The sequence below is a fragment of the Poecilia latipinna genome, unplaced genomic scaffold, assembly GCF_001443285.1.
Source record: "Poecilia latipinna isolate Pla-1442-1.1 unplaced genomic scaffold, P_latipinna-1.0 Scaffold1906, whole genome shotgun sequence".
NCBI classification, from domain to species: Eukaryota; Metazoa; Chordata; class Actinopteri; order Cyprinodontiformes; family Poeciliidae; genus Poecilia; species Poecilia latipinna.
In genome coordinates this window covers 7790-20391 of record NW_015114522.1, presented here as the reverse complement: position 1 = coordinate 20391, position 12602 = coordinate 7790, and the positions used below count along the sequence as shown (strand labels likewise).

Sequence of the window (12602 nt, the reverse complement as noted above, 5' to 3'; positions counted from 1 at the left end):
GTGTTGCCTGTTCTGGACTGTTGAGCTTTCTTCATAAAATCTATCATCATCTTTATCACAACCTGGATCTCTGCGTCTCTCCTCACCACCTCGCAACCACCACACCTGACAATTAAAGCCTATTCACTCGCTTTCTGGCTTAAACAACCAAAACAATTTGCTGGGAAATAAAAAACCCTCCAGATCAAAATAACTAGTGATGCCTGACGTCAAATAATGAAACCGGAGCATGAAACAAAAGCCGGATTGCGGGTAGAAACCAAAATACACAAATAGGAAAATAGAAGTATAAGAGGAAAAATTAATTATAATATGCAGTTCTTAATTTCCAAAATAAAATCTCCATGGTATAAGATATTGAAGACATATGCAAAAAGCTGAGAATGCTTAGCTGGATTGATGAATTAGGTTGTGTGATCAAGCTTGGAAGAAGAAAGAAGGCATATGAAATTAAATTTTTGCTGTCAGTGTTTATCCAAAAGCGATCTCTTGTGAGTTTCTGTCAATGTTATGAACTGCCCAGGTTCATGAGACGGACAAAATCCTACAGCACACAGATCCACATTTACACAGAGAAACATCAAAACAAGCCCACTTGACAGAAGCTCACTCCCTTCTCTTATTCTTTATGCTCTGCCTGCATTCTTTTCATATGCACTATAAAGTTTGAGATCCAGGTTGAGAATAAGTACCTGAAACACTCCTTTGCAGATCTGTCTTAAAGGAATAAAGATGCAATGCTTCATTCCCAGTACGCTTATTGTATTCTTCACAGCACTTTAATTTCTCTTTTTGCCAACACTCCGATATTACTCATGACAATTGAGGAAAACACATTTTAACTTTTCTCTTTCCTCCTGCGGTTCATTTTTTCTCTGGCATACATTTATGACATGTTCTCATCAACTCATGTGAATTTGGGGTTTTATTCCAGGCATCATTTGGGCTTCGAAAGCTTAGTTAGATGCTCCCATGTGCAAACAAGTTTTCAGTTTACATGGTTACGCATCACAACAGATGTTGAAAAAGTGGAAGGAGTAGCAGCAGAACGTTTCAGCAGCACAGCATCCAAATCAGAATGAGCAAACATTATTTTTTGAAAAATGTGTTTTCACTGAAGAAATCCCAGCTGCAATGGTTCTCGAGTTCCTATTTCTACAATGCAACATACTTTGTGTCTAACATTAAAAGAAAAACAAAATGAAAAAAGAAAAAGAAAAAAAGCACAAACTGAGTTTCTGGAGGTTTCAGTTCACCTGTTTGCCAAATCTGAGATCAATTTTGTTACAAAACATTCCCATTTGTGCATTCCTTACTTCCTTTATTTTGCAGCTGTAGACAAACTATTGCAAATTCAACTAAACCATTATATACAGAAACTTGATTATCTTGTTAGAAAAAATCTTTAATATTTTAAGGCTCTAAAATAATCACAAATATGGCAGGATATTACATATTATTTAATACTATATTACTCTGGTTACTAGGCCAAAGAGTCTTACAAAACAGGGTGAATTAGGATCACTGATGAAACAAACAACTACAGTAAGTGATTTCTGTTGGAAAGTACTATTTATTGTATTCACATGCCAACATTTCATTACATAAGAATAAGTACTAAGAATAGATAATACTTTAAGTCACAGGTTGTCAAAGCAGACCTCAAATGTCTCTTGGAAAGCATGCATTGAGGAATGATCAATATGAAATTGTTGAAAAATAAAATACTTTTCAACAGTGACATTTCCAGAGGGGAAAAAAAGAGAAAGATGTGTTAAAATACTAAATATATTTTAAATACAATACAGCGCAGCTGCAGATCCATAAGCATTTGGGCATAGTGATAAATATATCCTTTCATCCACATACTGATGTAAACTAATGTTATGTTCCCTTTTTACATCTGAAAAACTGGATCATGCAGAGGTTAAAAAGAAGTTCCTTTATATGAATCCATTGGGGATTCTACTGCAAATTAGGAAATGCTGTCAGGCTTTGGCATCTAATGCATCAAAGTACTGGTAGCCAGTCATGACTACTGTGCCCAAAGGTCAGATTGGTCAACTGCATGTCATGAATGACTGTGTCAATTGTCACAACACGAGATATCCAAACTCTACATAACGGATGGAATGTTTTACAGGATTGTATTTTAAAATTACTTGAATTTTGGATTGTTAAAAAAAAAAAAGGATTGTGATTGAGCTCTGATTGGCAGGGATCTTTTTTTTTTTTTTTTTTTGCTTTAAGAATTTTGTTTGCTGAAAGTAATTGTTTTCAGCTCTGTTGTACAGGCGAGAAAAAAAAAAAGAAAAACACTGGGGTGGTTTTGAAAGTTGTTCATGTGGGAAGAGACCTCTTCTGAAAATGGTTGTGAAGCGTGTAGAAAGAAAGCAAGATAAGTACAGGCTTTAATAATATTACAATACAGCAGAAAGCAGAAGTCTTTTGGGTCCTTTAAAGCCCCATCATCAGTCATTCTAAGCAGCCTTTCTGTCTCAAGGAAATACCTCCTTAAAGCAATTCATTTCGATACAACTACTGGACCTGTCCGTGTAATGAAGCAGCCATTCTGCTGCCAGTGCTGGACAGTCTTCATGATCATTTCCTTCCGTAAAACTCCCAGAAGGACTGAAGCTCTTCATTTCTAACATTACCTTAGAGTATAAAGTCAGAGTGAAGATAAATCCTGCATATTACCCAGGTCTCTGGTGAAACAGAACAAATTCAGGAGCCTCTACTGTGATGTGGAATCTCTACAATGGTGCCCAAAGAGCTCTCAACATGAGCTGGAAGACATCCCAGAAACATCAAGAAGAAGCTTTGCATTTACAACCGCAGAAGAATATATTTTAGGACGAGCTCTGTGCTTTTGTGGTTGTATCAAAGTGTTGGCTAGATTTGTGGCGGCTATTGAAAATGAAATTCTGTTCTTCAAACAAGCAGTTCTGCATTGCATCAGCTCCTGGCAATCATCTCTGTGTATAATACAATCTCCGATCTCACCACCATTGTTTTTAATGTAAGTGAACTTTGTCTAAAGCGAGGTGTAAGTGTAGGCTGAGAGAAAGTGTAACTTTTACAGGCCAATAACCATCATCTTCTTCTTCAACTGTGGTCCATGTACGCTTGGCCTCTTTTTTTCTCTCTGGTTTACCTCTTATTAGAGGTAAAGCAGCTTTTACATAACTTGGCACTCTCATGTACTCTTTAGCAGATGTTCACTCTGTACTAATAATTGCAACAAACTGATGCAATTGGGCAAATATTCTGTCTCTGTGGATCTAAGGTTTGGCAGTTCCTTGTTTGTAATAGTAGTAAGAAGAACTTGAGGAGAAAGGAGATCCAAGAAATTTTATGGCAGTAATTGGGTGCTAATAAAGCTCCTTGATTGTTGCTGTAATAAACCTTTCCATAAATGTCACATAGAAGAATGATATACATCTGTACACAAGCGCCACACCTCCAAACTGCAGCCCTCCCACTTCCTAAAAGGCTCTTGGGAGTCTGGATAAGTTTGAAATACACTCATCCGCCACTTCATTAGAGACACCTTGCTTTTACTGAGTTGGTCTCCCTTTTGCCATCAAAAATGCATCAGTTATTCATGGCACAGATTCAACCATGAACTGGAAACATTTCCCAGAGGTTCTGGTAGATGTTGGCATCACAAAGTCACTGCAGATTTTTGAGCTGTAGACAAAGGTCTGGTGACAGGTGAGGCCATTGAACTACAATGAACTCATTGTCAAGTTTGAGATAATTTGAGCTTTGAAATATGGTGTTATTCTCCTGAAAGTAGCCAAGACACATTTGATCATGGTCAGCAACAATTCACCGGTCGGCAGTGATGTTTTGCCAATGTTCAACTGATAGATAAAGGCCCTAAAGTGTGCTAAGAAAGCTGAATTGTAAGCCACTGATATAAAAGTTGGGTCCATCTCATTATGCTTAAAAATGACAAAAAGTGTCTCCATTGGTATCAGATCCATTTGGACTCTTCCAGAACTGTGGTCAGAAGAAACAAAAACAGATTCTAAGGGCTGCAAATGATCTCCAAACGTTGGACACAGTGGGCAACCATCTGAATATTGCAGTTTAAATTGAGACTCGTCAGCACAGTCGACATTGTGCTAATCTGTTTGTTCAAATTCGATGCACTTGTGTCCAGTGTAGCCTCATTTTCCTGTTCTCAGGTAACAGGAATGACACTTAGTGTGCTCTTTTGCATCTGTAGACCACCTGCTTCAAGGATTGATGGGTTGTACAAAAAGAGAGTGTGCTATATGTCACATACACAACTTTTTCAGCTCATTCTGGTGATAATCCCTGTAAATCAGCAGTTTCTGAAATACTGAGATCAGCCCATCTGACACTAACAGTAATGTCATGTTCAAAGTCCCTTAAATTTGTTTTTCTTCATTCTGAAGATGAGTTGACCTTCACAAAGATTTCCTCAACATGTCCAGATGCCTAAATCCATTGAGAAGCTACCATGTGATTGAATGATTTGCAACTGAAAAAGTGTCCCCAATAGTTTTTTTTTTTTTTTAACTTAATGATAAAAGCTGGGGGAAGACACAACATTCACTATATTCATATGTATCAGGAGAATAGGTTGCTTTAAAACTAATGCATATGTTCAATATTTGACTATAGTCATGCCTATCTTTATCATGTATCAATGCTGTAATGTGAATGTTTCTGGATAGGAGTAACAGTTTCCAGAGACAAAACAAGCTAAACAAGGGGTGCATAGGTGTGCCAGAAAGAAATAAAAGAGGAGGCCAAAAGGTTTATTCTGGTTTGGTTTAATGCACACTTACAAAATTAGTTCCATGCTGACTCAAAATTTTACAGTTTCTAATTTCTGGATTAGATTGCATGAGACATGAATATAAAGTTGTTGCTCTTATAAAACCCAGACCAAGAGAGCTGAGAAGTCTGGAAAATGAGTCAAATATAATGTTGGAGGTTGATAGCAAAAGGCTCATATTCTACACAGAGATGAGATGAGGCAGAGCGGGGAGACAGGCTGCGGGAAACTGCAGGGATTTGGGGTTGGAAAAAAGAAAACTAATTTGGATAAGTCATGTATAAAACAAAAGGGTCTTTGTGAAATTATCCAAAGAGCTCTTAGCTGAATTCCTTAACTCTCAACTAGTGTCTTTGTTGACTCTTGAAAACACAACTGCAGATCAATAAAACTACTGAAGCCACAGCCAGGGCTTTAGTAGAGATGTGGATCAGGGACAGAATTGGGGATGTGGGATGTGACAGTGATGCTAGGGTGGCAACAGGCCAGAGGCTGATACCCGACTCTTCATGCCACAAAGAATGAAGCCGGTCTGGCACAGCGGCTCTAAAATATACAGCAGTCCCCCCTGACTAACCATCATCAATGTGGTAGCAATCAGCTGTGGGTAAAAAGATGTTGATGGAAAAAGAATACCGACAGCCACTTGAATCATCCACCTCCCCACATGAGGCGCCCCGATGTTCCCATTCATACCTCGCAGAGAGTCAGAAGAGATTGTACATTTTAAGAGATGAACAAACTAACATGGCTGTTTGGGGTAGAGCAACAGAGACAGACATGCCAGTGGTCAAGGCGACTGGCGAAGAACTAGACACCACAGCTTCCCTCTGTTTCCCTTCCTTTACCCCAGCACACATGAACATTCTCCTCTGCTACCAGAGAACATATAAACAGTGTTATCCTTTCTGCTGATTACCCCTTAAAAAGCCGCAGCACCAAACTGAACCTTTCTTCTGATAATTTACGTCTTAATGGATTTACAAGGTAGCTCTGGGTCTGAGGCAGGGAGATTTTGATATCGGAGCATTGGAAGTCCTCAGCCAAGTGAGAAAAGCTTGACTTATAGGCACACTAAATCAACTCTTCCCAGCAATTAGATCAAAGATGGTAAAAAACAATCCCGCGCCCACAAACAGACACAGTCCCAACCCTCAACACAGTCCAAGACACATCCTTGGCAAAACAGCATGTGCTAAGTCATATCCTCTTCCCACACACAAGCACGCACACACGGATTAGCATATTGTGGTATTTCTAAAATATTACCATAGTGCTTTCTATTGCATTAACAAAAGTTTCTGTAAAGTTTGGACTGTGAACACTTTAAAAAAAAATTTAATTAGACAGGTAGGGCTGTTGAACCTCGGTATTGTTGCTGTTCTCCATGAGTTTGCAGACACCAGAGCTCTGCTGTTTCTCTCAGTTAAATACCCCCGTGGAAAACTCTCACAGGGTCAGCTAAATGCTTTAAAAGCCAGTGTGTTATGATTTTACCACACTGATGTCACTGTTTTAATAGCATAGGTTTTCCTGGACCCACTTTGGTTTACTTCTCGAATAGCGTTGTCAAATTCAAAACGGGGACAGTTCGTGTTTACTGCTTTTTAGCCGTCTGCAGAATTGGTGAGGCATTTATTGAGATTAAGTTAGTCAAACTGTGGCCAGGACTTTTGATTGTGGGCATTAAAACAAGAGCAGAGAAAGCGTGGATGTATGAGTGGTTTAAAATTAATTGCATTTGTCAACTATCAACCCCAACAGGACTCATGCACAAATCTAAGCTCCAGCCTTTTTATGTGTGAAAATAAATCATTATAAGAGCAGCCTTAAACCATGAGCTATATGGAACTATAAAGACAAACTAGATAATTTGTCTATGGTTTGTCTGTCTGCACAGTTTGTTTTGACTAAGAAGTCCTCAATCTCTGTCTCCGTCCATCTTTCTCTTCTTTGGGCTCTTTTTCTTCAGCTCTGACTCATTCTCCGGTACTGGTCCCAAGTCTGGCGTCAGACGAAACATTAAGTCAAAATGTTTTAATTAAAAAGAGAATTGGGGGCTAGTAAATGCTGCCTATTTGTCTCCATGGCCTCAATTCTGCTCAACTTTTAGAGAAATAAGGGTGTGATAGTGCCGCCGTGAAGAAATTGTTTCTGTATGACTTTCCTGTTTAAACATCCGACAATATATTTTAATAAGTTGAAAAGAGAAGAAATCTACGTTTACATCTGTGACTCGAACATGATGAACTTTGTTTAATTAGACTTGTTCGTGTTTTTTTGACAATCACATGAAAGAATAGCAAACTGCCTCATATATTGGTAAAAGCAACATGAGTGCTTTGTTTCCTCGTGTAAAATACACCGGCAGGGCTGGGACAAACTATGTGCATCTTTGTAGATTTCTTCAATTTTTTTCTTTTGTTTCAGACTCAATATATGATGTCAAATAAATGTTCATTTCAGAAAATACAAAATTCAGGAAACCCTTTAAAAAATTGAAATAAATTACAAGATTCAGTTGTCAAATGGTGTTTTCATTCACAGAGTGGAAGAAGCTATTCACACCAAATAAGTTATTTATGTGAAAAAGTAGTTGCCCGCTAAACCTAATAAATGGTTGTGTAACCCTTGGCTGTAACAACTCCCATCAAGCAGCTGCAATAACTCCTTTTTTTTTTTTAGATTTTTCTTTTGAAGGGTTTTTAAACATGAACTTATGTGACCCCAAAGCATCTCAATCAGATTTGAGTACAGACTTTGACTTGGCCACTCCAAAAGAATTAATTTAATTCATTTTTTGAGTAGTGGCGTGCTTTAGATCATTGACCGTTGGGCTTAATGTCACAACTGACGTCTAAACATTTTCTGTCAGGATTTTCTTGAGACCAAAACTCATTATTCCATTTTGTGATTTTGTAACACCATCTGAGTCCGATTGTTGCCGTCAAACTGCGTTTCTTTCTGAAAGTCTAAATCAATTTTAGTGACGTTTCTCTAGGTTTATTGGCAAATGTATTGTGTTAACTTCTGTGAATACCTTTAATTAAAACTTTAATTAAATTGGAATCAAAATAAAAACTGAAAAATAAATTTTCTGTAACAGAGCTGCAGCTTTTTCACGCATCTTTTATTGTTTAACTTTTGCTTTTTTTGTTGCTGCCTCTCTGATAATCACGACCACCAGAGTTGTTTCACAATCCGTCACATCAAACTACCTTTTCATTATCAGACTTTCTAATTGGCGACATTTTTCAAGCTGACAGTTACCAAGATGTGGGCAGGGAAGGGGAAGACAGTGAAGACTGTCCTAGCTTAGCTTTGTGCTTTCATGGCTCACTGGGCCTCCTATTATTTCCCTGATGGCCTTTTAAAAGAAGCTCATCCATCACTCACTGACAGCATCTGTCTCTTTCTAACCTCTCTGGCCTGATATGAAATAATATTTTTAAAAAGTCAGGCCTGTCACTGTAATGGACAGCTCCTCCCAGGGGGCGGTAGGAAATCAGAGCTTTGAAGCGTGTCACTCAAGCTTTTCAACAGAATATGTTTGTGTGTGTGAAGTGGAATCAGAACTCCATATAAGTGCATGACAAGAACAGACACAAGGAAGAAAAAGACAGAAATGTCTTTAAGTGTGACCACATCACACGGACTTACGTTTTGGTGTGCAGGAGTTCTCTCTGTGGAATCAGTGCCAAGGAGCGCTGAAAGATCTGGAAAAGAGGGATTCAATAATGAGGAAATGCAGTTGGGAAAGTCCTGAGTAACATGTGGTGCCTACTGTAGGGCCCACACAGACCCAACTTTTAGTGTATCTAATATCCTCACACCGTGTTGCAGCCTGCTTTCTGCCTAATGAAAAAAATATGATGCTTTGCAGCATCCAGCATTCTGTCTATTATTAATCTCTGGCAAAATATCCAACAATTATATTCAAATGATGCATGAAGTTCTTACGTGTCTTTTGTTCAATTGAAGTCGTTTTTTTTTTTCCTTTTAAAAAAAACTGTTATTTGCCTTAACATTATGAACACATGTCCAAGTTCTCTTCTGCGTTCTTTCAAAAGTCACTCCATGCATCAGGTTCAGTCAGCCCTATCACTATTTATGAGCTTGTTTGTTTGTCTGTGCATATACATTAGAATGGTCTGTTCAAGCTTCTTCTGTGCCCTTTTTATGGGACCCTGTTTAAACCAGACAGGCATGTTTCCGTCTGTACAAAGCTGGCACGCTCCAGGAGATAATGAGACACTGTAGTTTGGTTTGGATTGATTAAGGATTATTCTGCAACACAAACAAACTACTGTTCTGCCTGTCCACACGTGAAGAGAATTAGGCTCTAATGAGCTGGGCAAGGCTGAGTCGAAGGATACAATGAAATGAGGAGGGAACAGGTCCAAAAAGCAGGAGAAAAGCTCTTGCAATAGATGTTCAGTCCTAATGTCTGCATAAACACTGAATTGGATGGATTCATATCCATACACAGCTGCTTTTTGCCTGTTTTTGTTTCTCCCCACTGACAAAGGCCATGTCCAAACTACTATAAGCAATTTTAAAACAATTCCAGATCCATGTATGTGATGTGTGTTATAAGTTACAATGTTTTGCCACATTCCCTAGTCTAACCATACACTTGTGTTGTGAATTACATGATAGAACACAAAGTAGTGCATAACTGTGAAGTGGGACAAAAATAACAATTTGCTTAAGTTGTTTTGAAACATAAATCTGTGCATTTGTGTAGAATTCCCCTGAGTCAAACCTTGGTGAACCAGCTTTTGTTGCACTTTCATCTGCAAGTCTTTTTGGAAATGTCAATATCCCTACCCCTACAGCTTACACGCTGCGTAGTGAAGGAAATATGACCTTTTGCAGCATCCAGCAGTCTAAATATTATTAATCTCTAGTAAAATAATCCAGCAATTACATTCAAATTATGCATGACGTTCTTATGCCTTTTTGTATGTATGAAATTGCTGATTCCTTTAAAAAAACTTCTTTGTCAAGTCATTAGGGCTCTAACGATTCCTTGAATCATTTGAGGACCTCGATTATTCAAATTCCTCAAGGCAAATTATCTGCCTTGAAGCTTTGTTATGTTATGTTTTACTATTTAATACACCCTTTTCCGGCAGGGTGATTATTTGTGTTGCGCAATGTTCTCGCCTCCGCCTATGAAGTGCTATCAGTATAACCATAGTGAATTTTCAAGTTCAGTTAACGGATGGTAATATCCAGATTGTTATCATTTTTGAGTGACCTACAGGCATCCTTGTACAGAATACAACAGCCTTTCTCCTCCCAGAGCTGCTGCCTAGTGGCTGGATTGGAGCGAACGGCAGCAAGGTGCATGGTAGATGTAGTTATAGACAAGTGGAGCAGAGAATAACACAGTGGGCTGCTGTGCTCTAGCTGATGCTTAGCAAAAGTGTAGATTTACCGACGAATCGGAAAATAAATTTACTAACCTACAGAAAAGTAATTGTTAGGGATGTACACATATGCGATATCAATACTGCAGTAATGGCAATATTTACCAATATTTTATGACACTTTTTATTCAATTACTCAATCAGAATAATCGCAAGAGTACCCGATTACTAAAATAATCGCTTAGATATCATGAACACGTTCAAGTTCTGCTCTGAATTGTTTCAAAAGTCACTCTATGCACCCGACTGAATCAGCTCCATCTCTGTTTTAAATACAAATCTGTATAAATGTGTGATGTGTATTTGTGCAAAATGTAAATGCTGCTGCAATTACCTCTTAAAGTCTTTTTTGACGTCTTTCTTTTCACATCTGCAAATTTTCACATGATATCTCATGCACTGTTAATTTCAATGCAGAGCATCTTTGAACATAATTAGAATTTTTTTGTGTGCACTGAAAAGCAACTAAAAAATAAGAACCGAGAAAATTATAGAGTGAGGTTCTGGCATCAATGTCAGTCTAATATTATATACTAAATAAAACAGATAGGTAACTAATTTCACATTTTAGTACACATAAGAACAAAGTGTACCAAAAAGGGTCAAGTTCAAATTGAGTGTTAATAAAAAGAAGCACTGCAGTGATGCAATGGCAGTGTTTTTACAGCTTCCCAGTGCTCCCACAGAGGCTGTGTAAAAACACAAATCACGGCAAGAAGGTACCACCCAGAGAAAATAAATAAACCAAGCTGTGACCAGGCATTAATTGAGAGCAGAGAGAGAGACTTAAATGTTCGCTAGTCATGGATGCTGAATTGGAAGGATTGAAACGGTGCACATCCAGCCATGACTGCCTAATCCATAAAATATGTGTAATTACAGTATGCTGTCATCTTAACCCTCTAAAACAATGTGGTAAATATCACAAAAGTTGTCTCTCTTTTTTTATATGTTGTGAATGTGCATGCGTTTTTGTCAAGTTTTTGTACTTATTTTTGTTCCAGCTCTCTAATGGAGATCGATGCAGGCATTAATGATCCTGTAACCAGGGAGTGACATGCATGAGAGCTTGCAGCCAACAGCAGTTATACTATCTTTCATTATTGGTTGCTTTCTGGCTTGAAACAAAACTGTTCAGTTAGCTACATCAAAGTGACACTGAAAAAACAAGAGGTGGCAATTGCAGCTTGGTTTTCAATCAGCACAAATCAATACATGACCTCACAAAGATTATGTTATGCTGACATTACGCTGGCGATAAAATGAGAAAAAGAGAGAAACAGCTCTGTAGTTAAGTATGTAAGCAAATAAGTAAGCTTTTAGTTTTACCCTCATTTCTCATTTAATTAAAGAAAACATTTTTGTCATCCTACACTTAACAGAATTTAAGCACTTTAACAAATTATGGAGATTTTTCATTTGTGTGAAACAAGGTGTGCAACAAAATATCATCTGTGCAGCAGTGACAGGATATTTCCCCAAGAGGAATAACATTAAATAAAAAAAAAACAGCAGAGTCCCAAAAACAGAACCTGGAGGTTACACCAAAATGGAGTAGATAAGGGGAGCAGGTTAAAAAAAAAAAAAAAAAGTGTCAGCTAGGTATGGATCCCTGTCTTTAACCTTTTGCCAGAAAATTCTGGTTGCTCTTTGTGCTTGAAGGGTGTCAGTTGGGGGAGGTAACTGTTTTGATTGATCTGATTGGCCAGACTTTCTGCTCAAATTTGGAGACAGACAGTGCAGGACTTGGCCCAATAAGTAGATGAACAAGAAGAAGAGCAGGAGGAAGAAGAAGAAGGAGAAGAAGAAAAAGGCCAGGGAAAGGAAATGGAAAATCAGCAAATTGTCATTTTCCTTGGCTTCTTTTTCTTCTTCATCCTCCTCCATCTCCTCCTCCTCATCTTGTTAAACTAGGGAAGAACTAGGACATACAAGACACTGGCTCTTGAGGATTGACTTTGGACATCACTGACTTAATAAAAATATAGTCCAGAAAGACACATAGGTTCACACTTAAAATAGCAACACCAGAATCTGTTACTGTAAGTAAAAGAAACCTACCATCTGTATTGCAAATAGTAAAAACAACAAATGGTTAGTTTTATTTCCCTGAGATTAACTGGTGGTAATAATATTTTCAATTTAAATAGATTTACTTGGCATGCAAAAAACAAAGTGCTTCAGAATTCTATATCACTTTGAACCTTCTGCAAGTAATTAGAGAAACATTTCCATTTCCTCCCTATAAATGTGTGAAGGCTTTTGTGCACACACACATGCACGCACACAAGAATAGGAGAATAAATCCTTACACTAGCCTTCAACTTTTAAGTATCAGAATAAATCTACTG

General features: G+C 38.0%; 1 long non-coding RNA gene across 1 annotated transcript; it reads right to left on the bottom strand.

The window, feature by feature from the left end:
* Positions 1-6703: 6703 nt before the first annotated feature.
* LOC106935086 (uncharacterized) lies at positions 6704-8537 on the bottom strand. The gene is made up of 2 exons (XR_001421831.1): positions 8477-8537; positions 6704-6820 (listed from the first exon to the last, which is right to left on the bottom strand). It is a non-coding gene; the product is annotated as an uncharacterized LOC106935086 (long non-coding RNA).
* Between the last annotated feature and the right edge of the window lie 4065 nt (positions 8538-12602).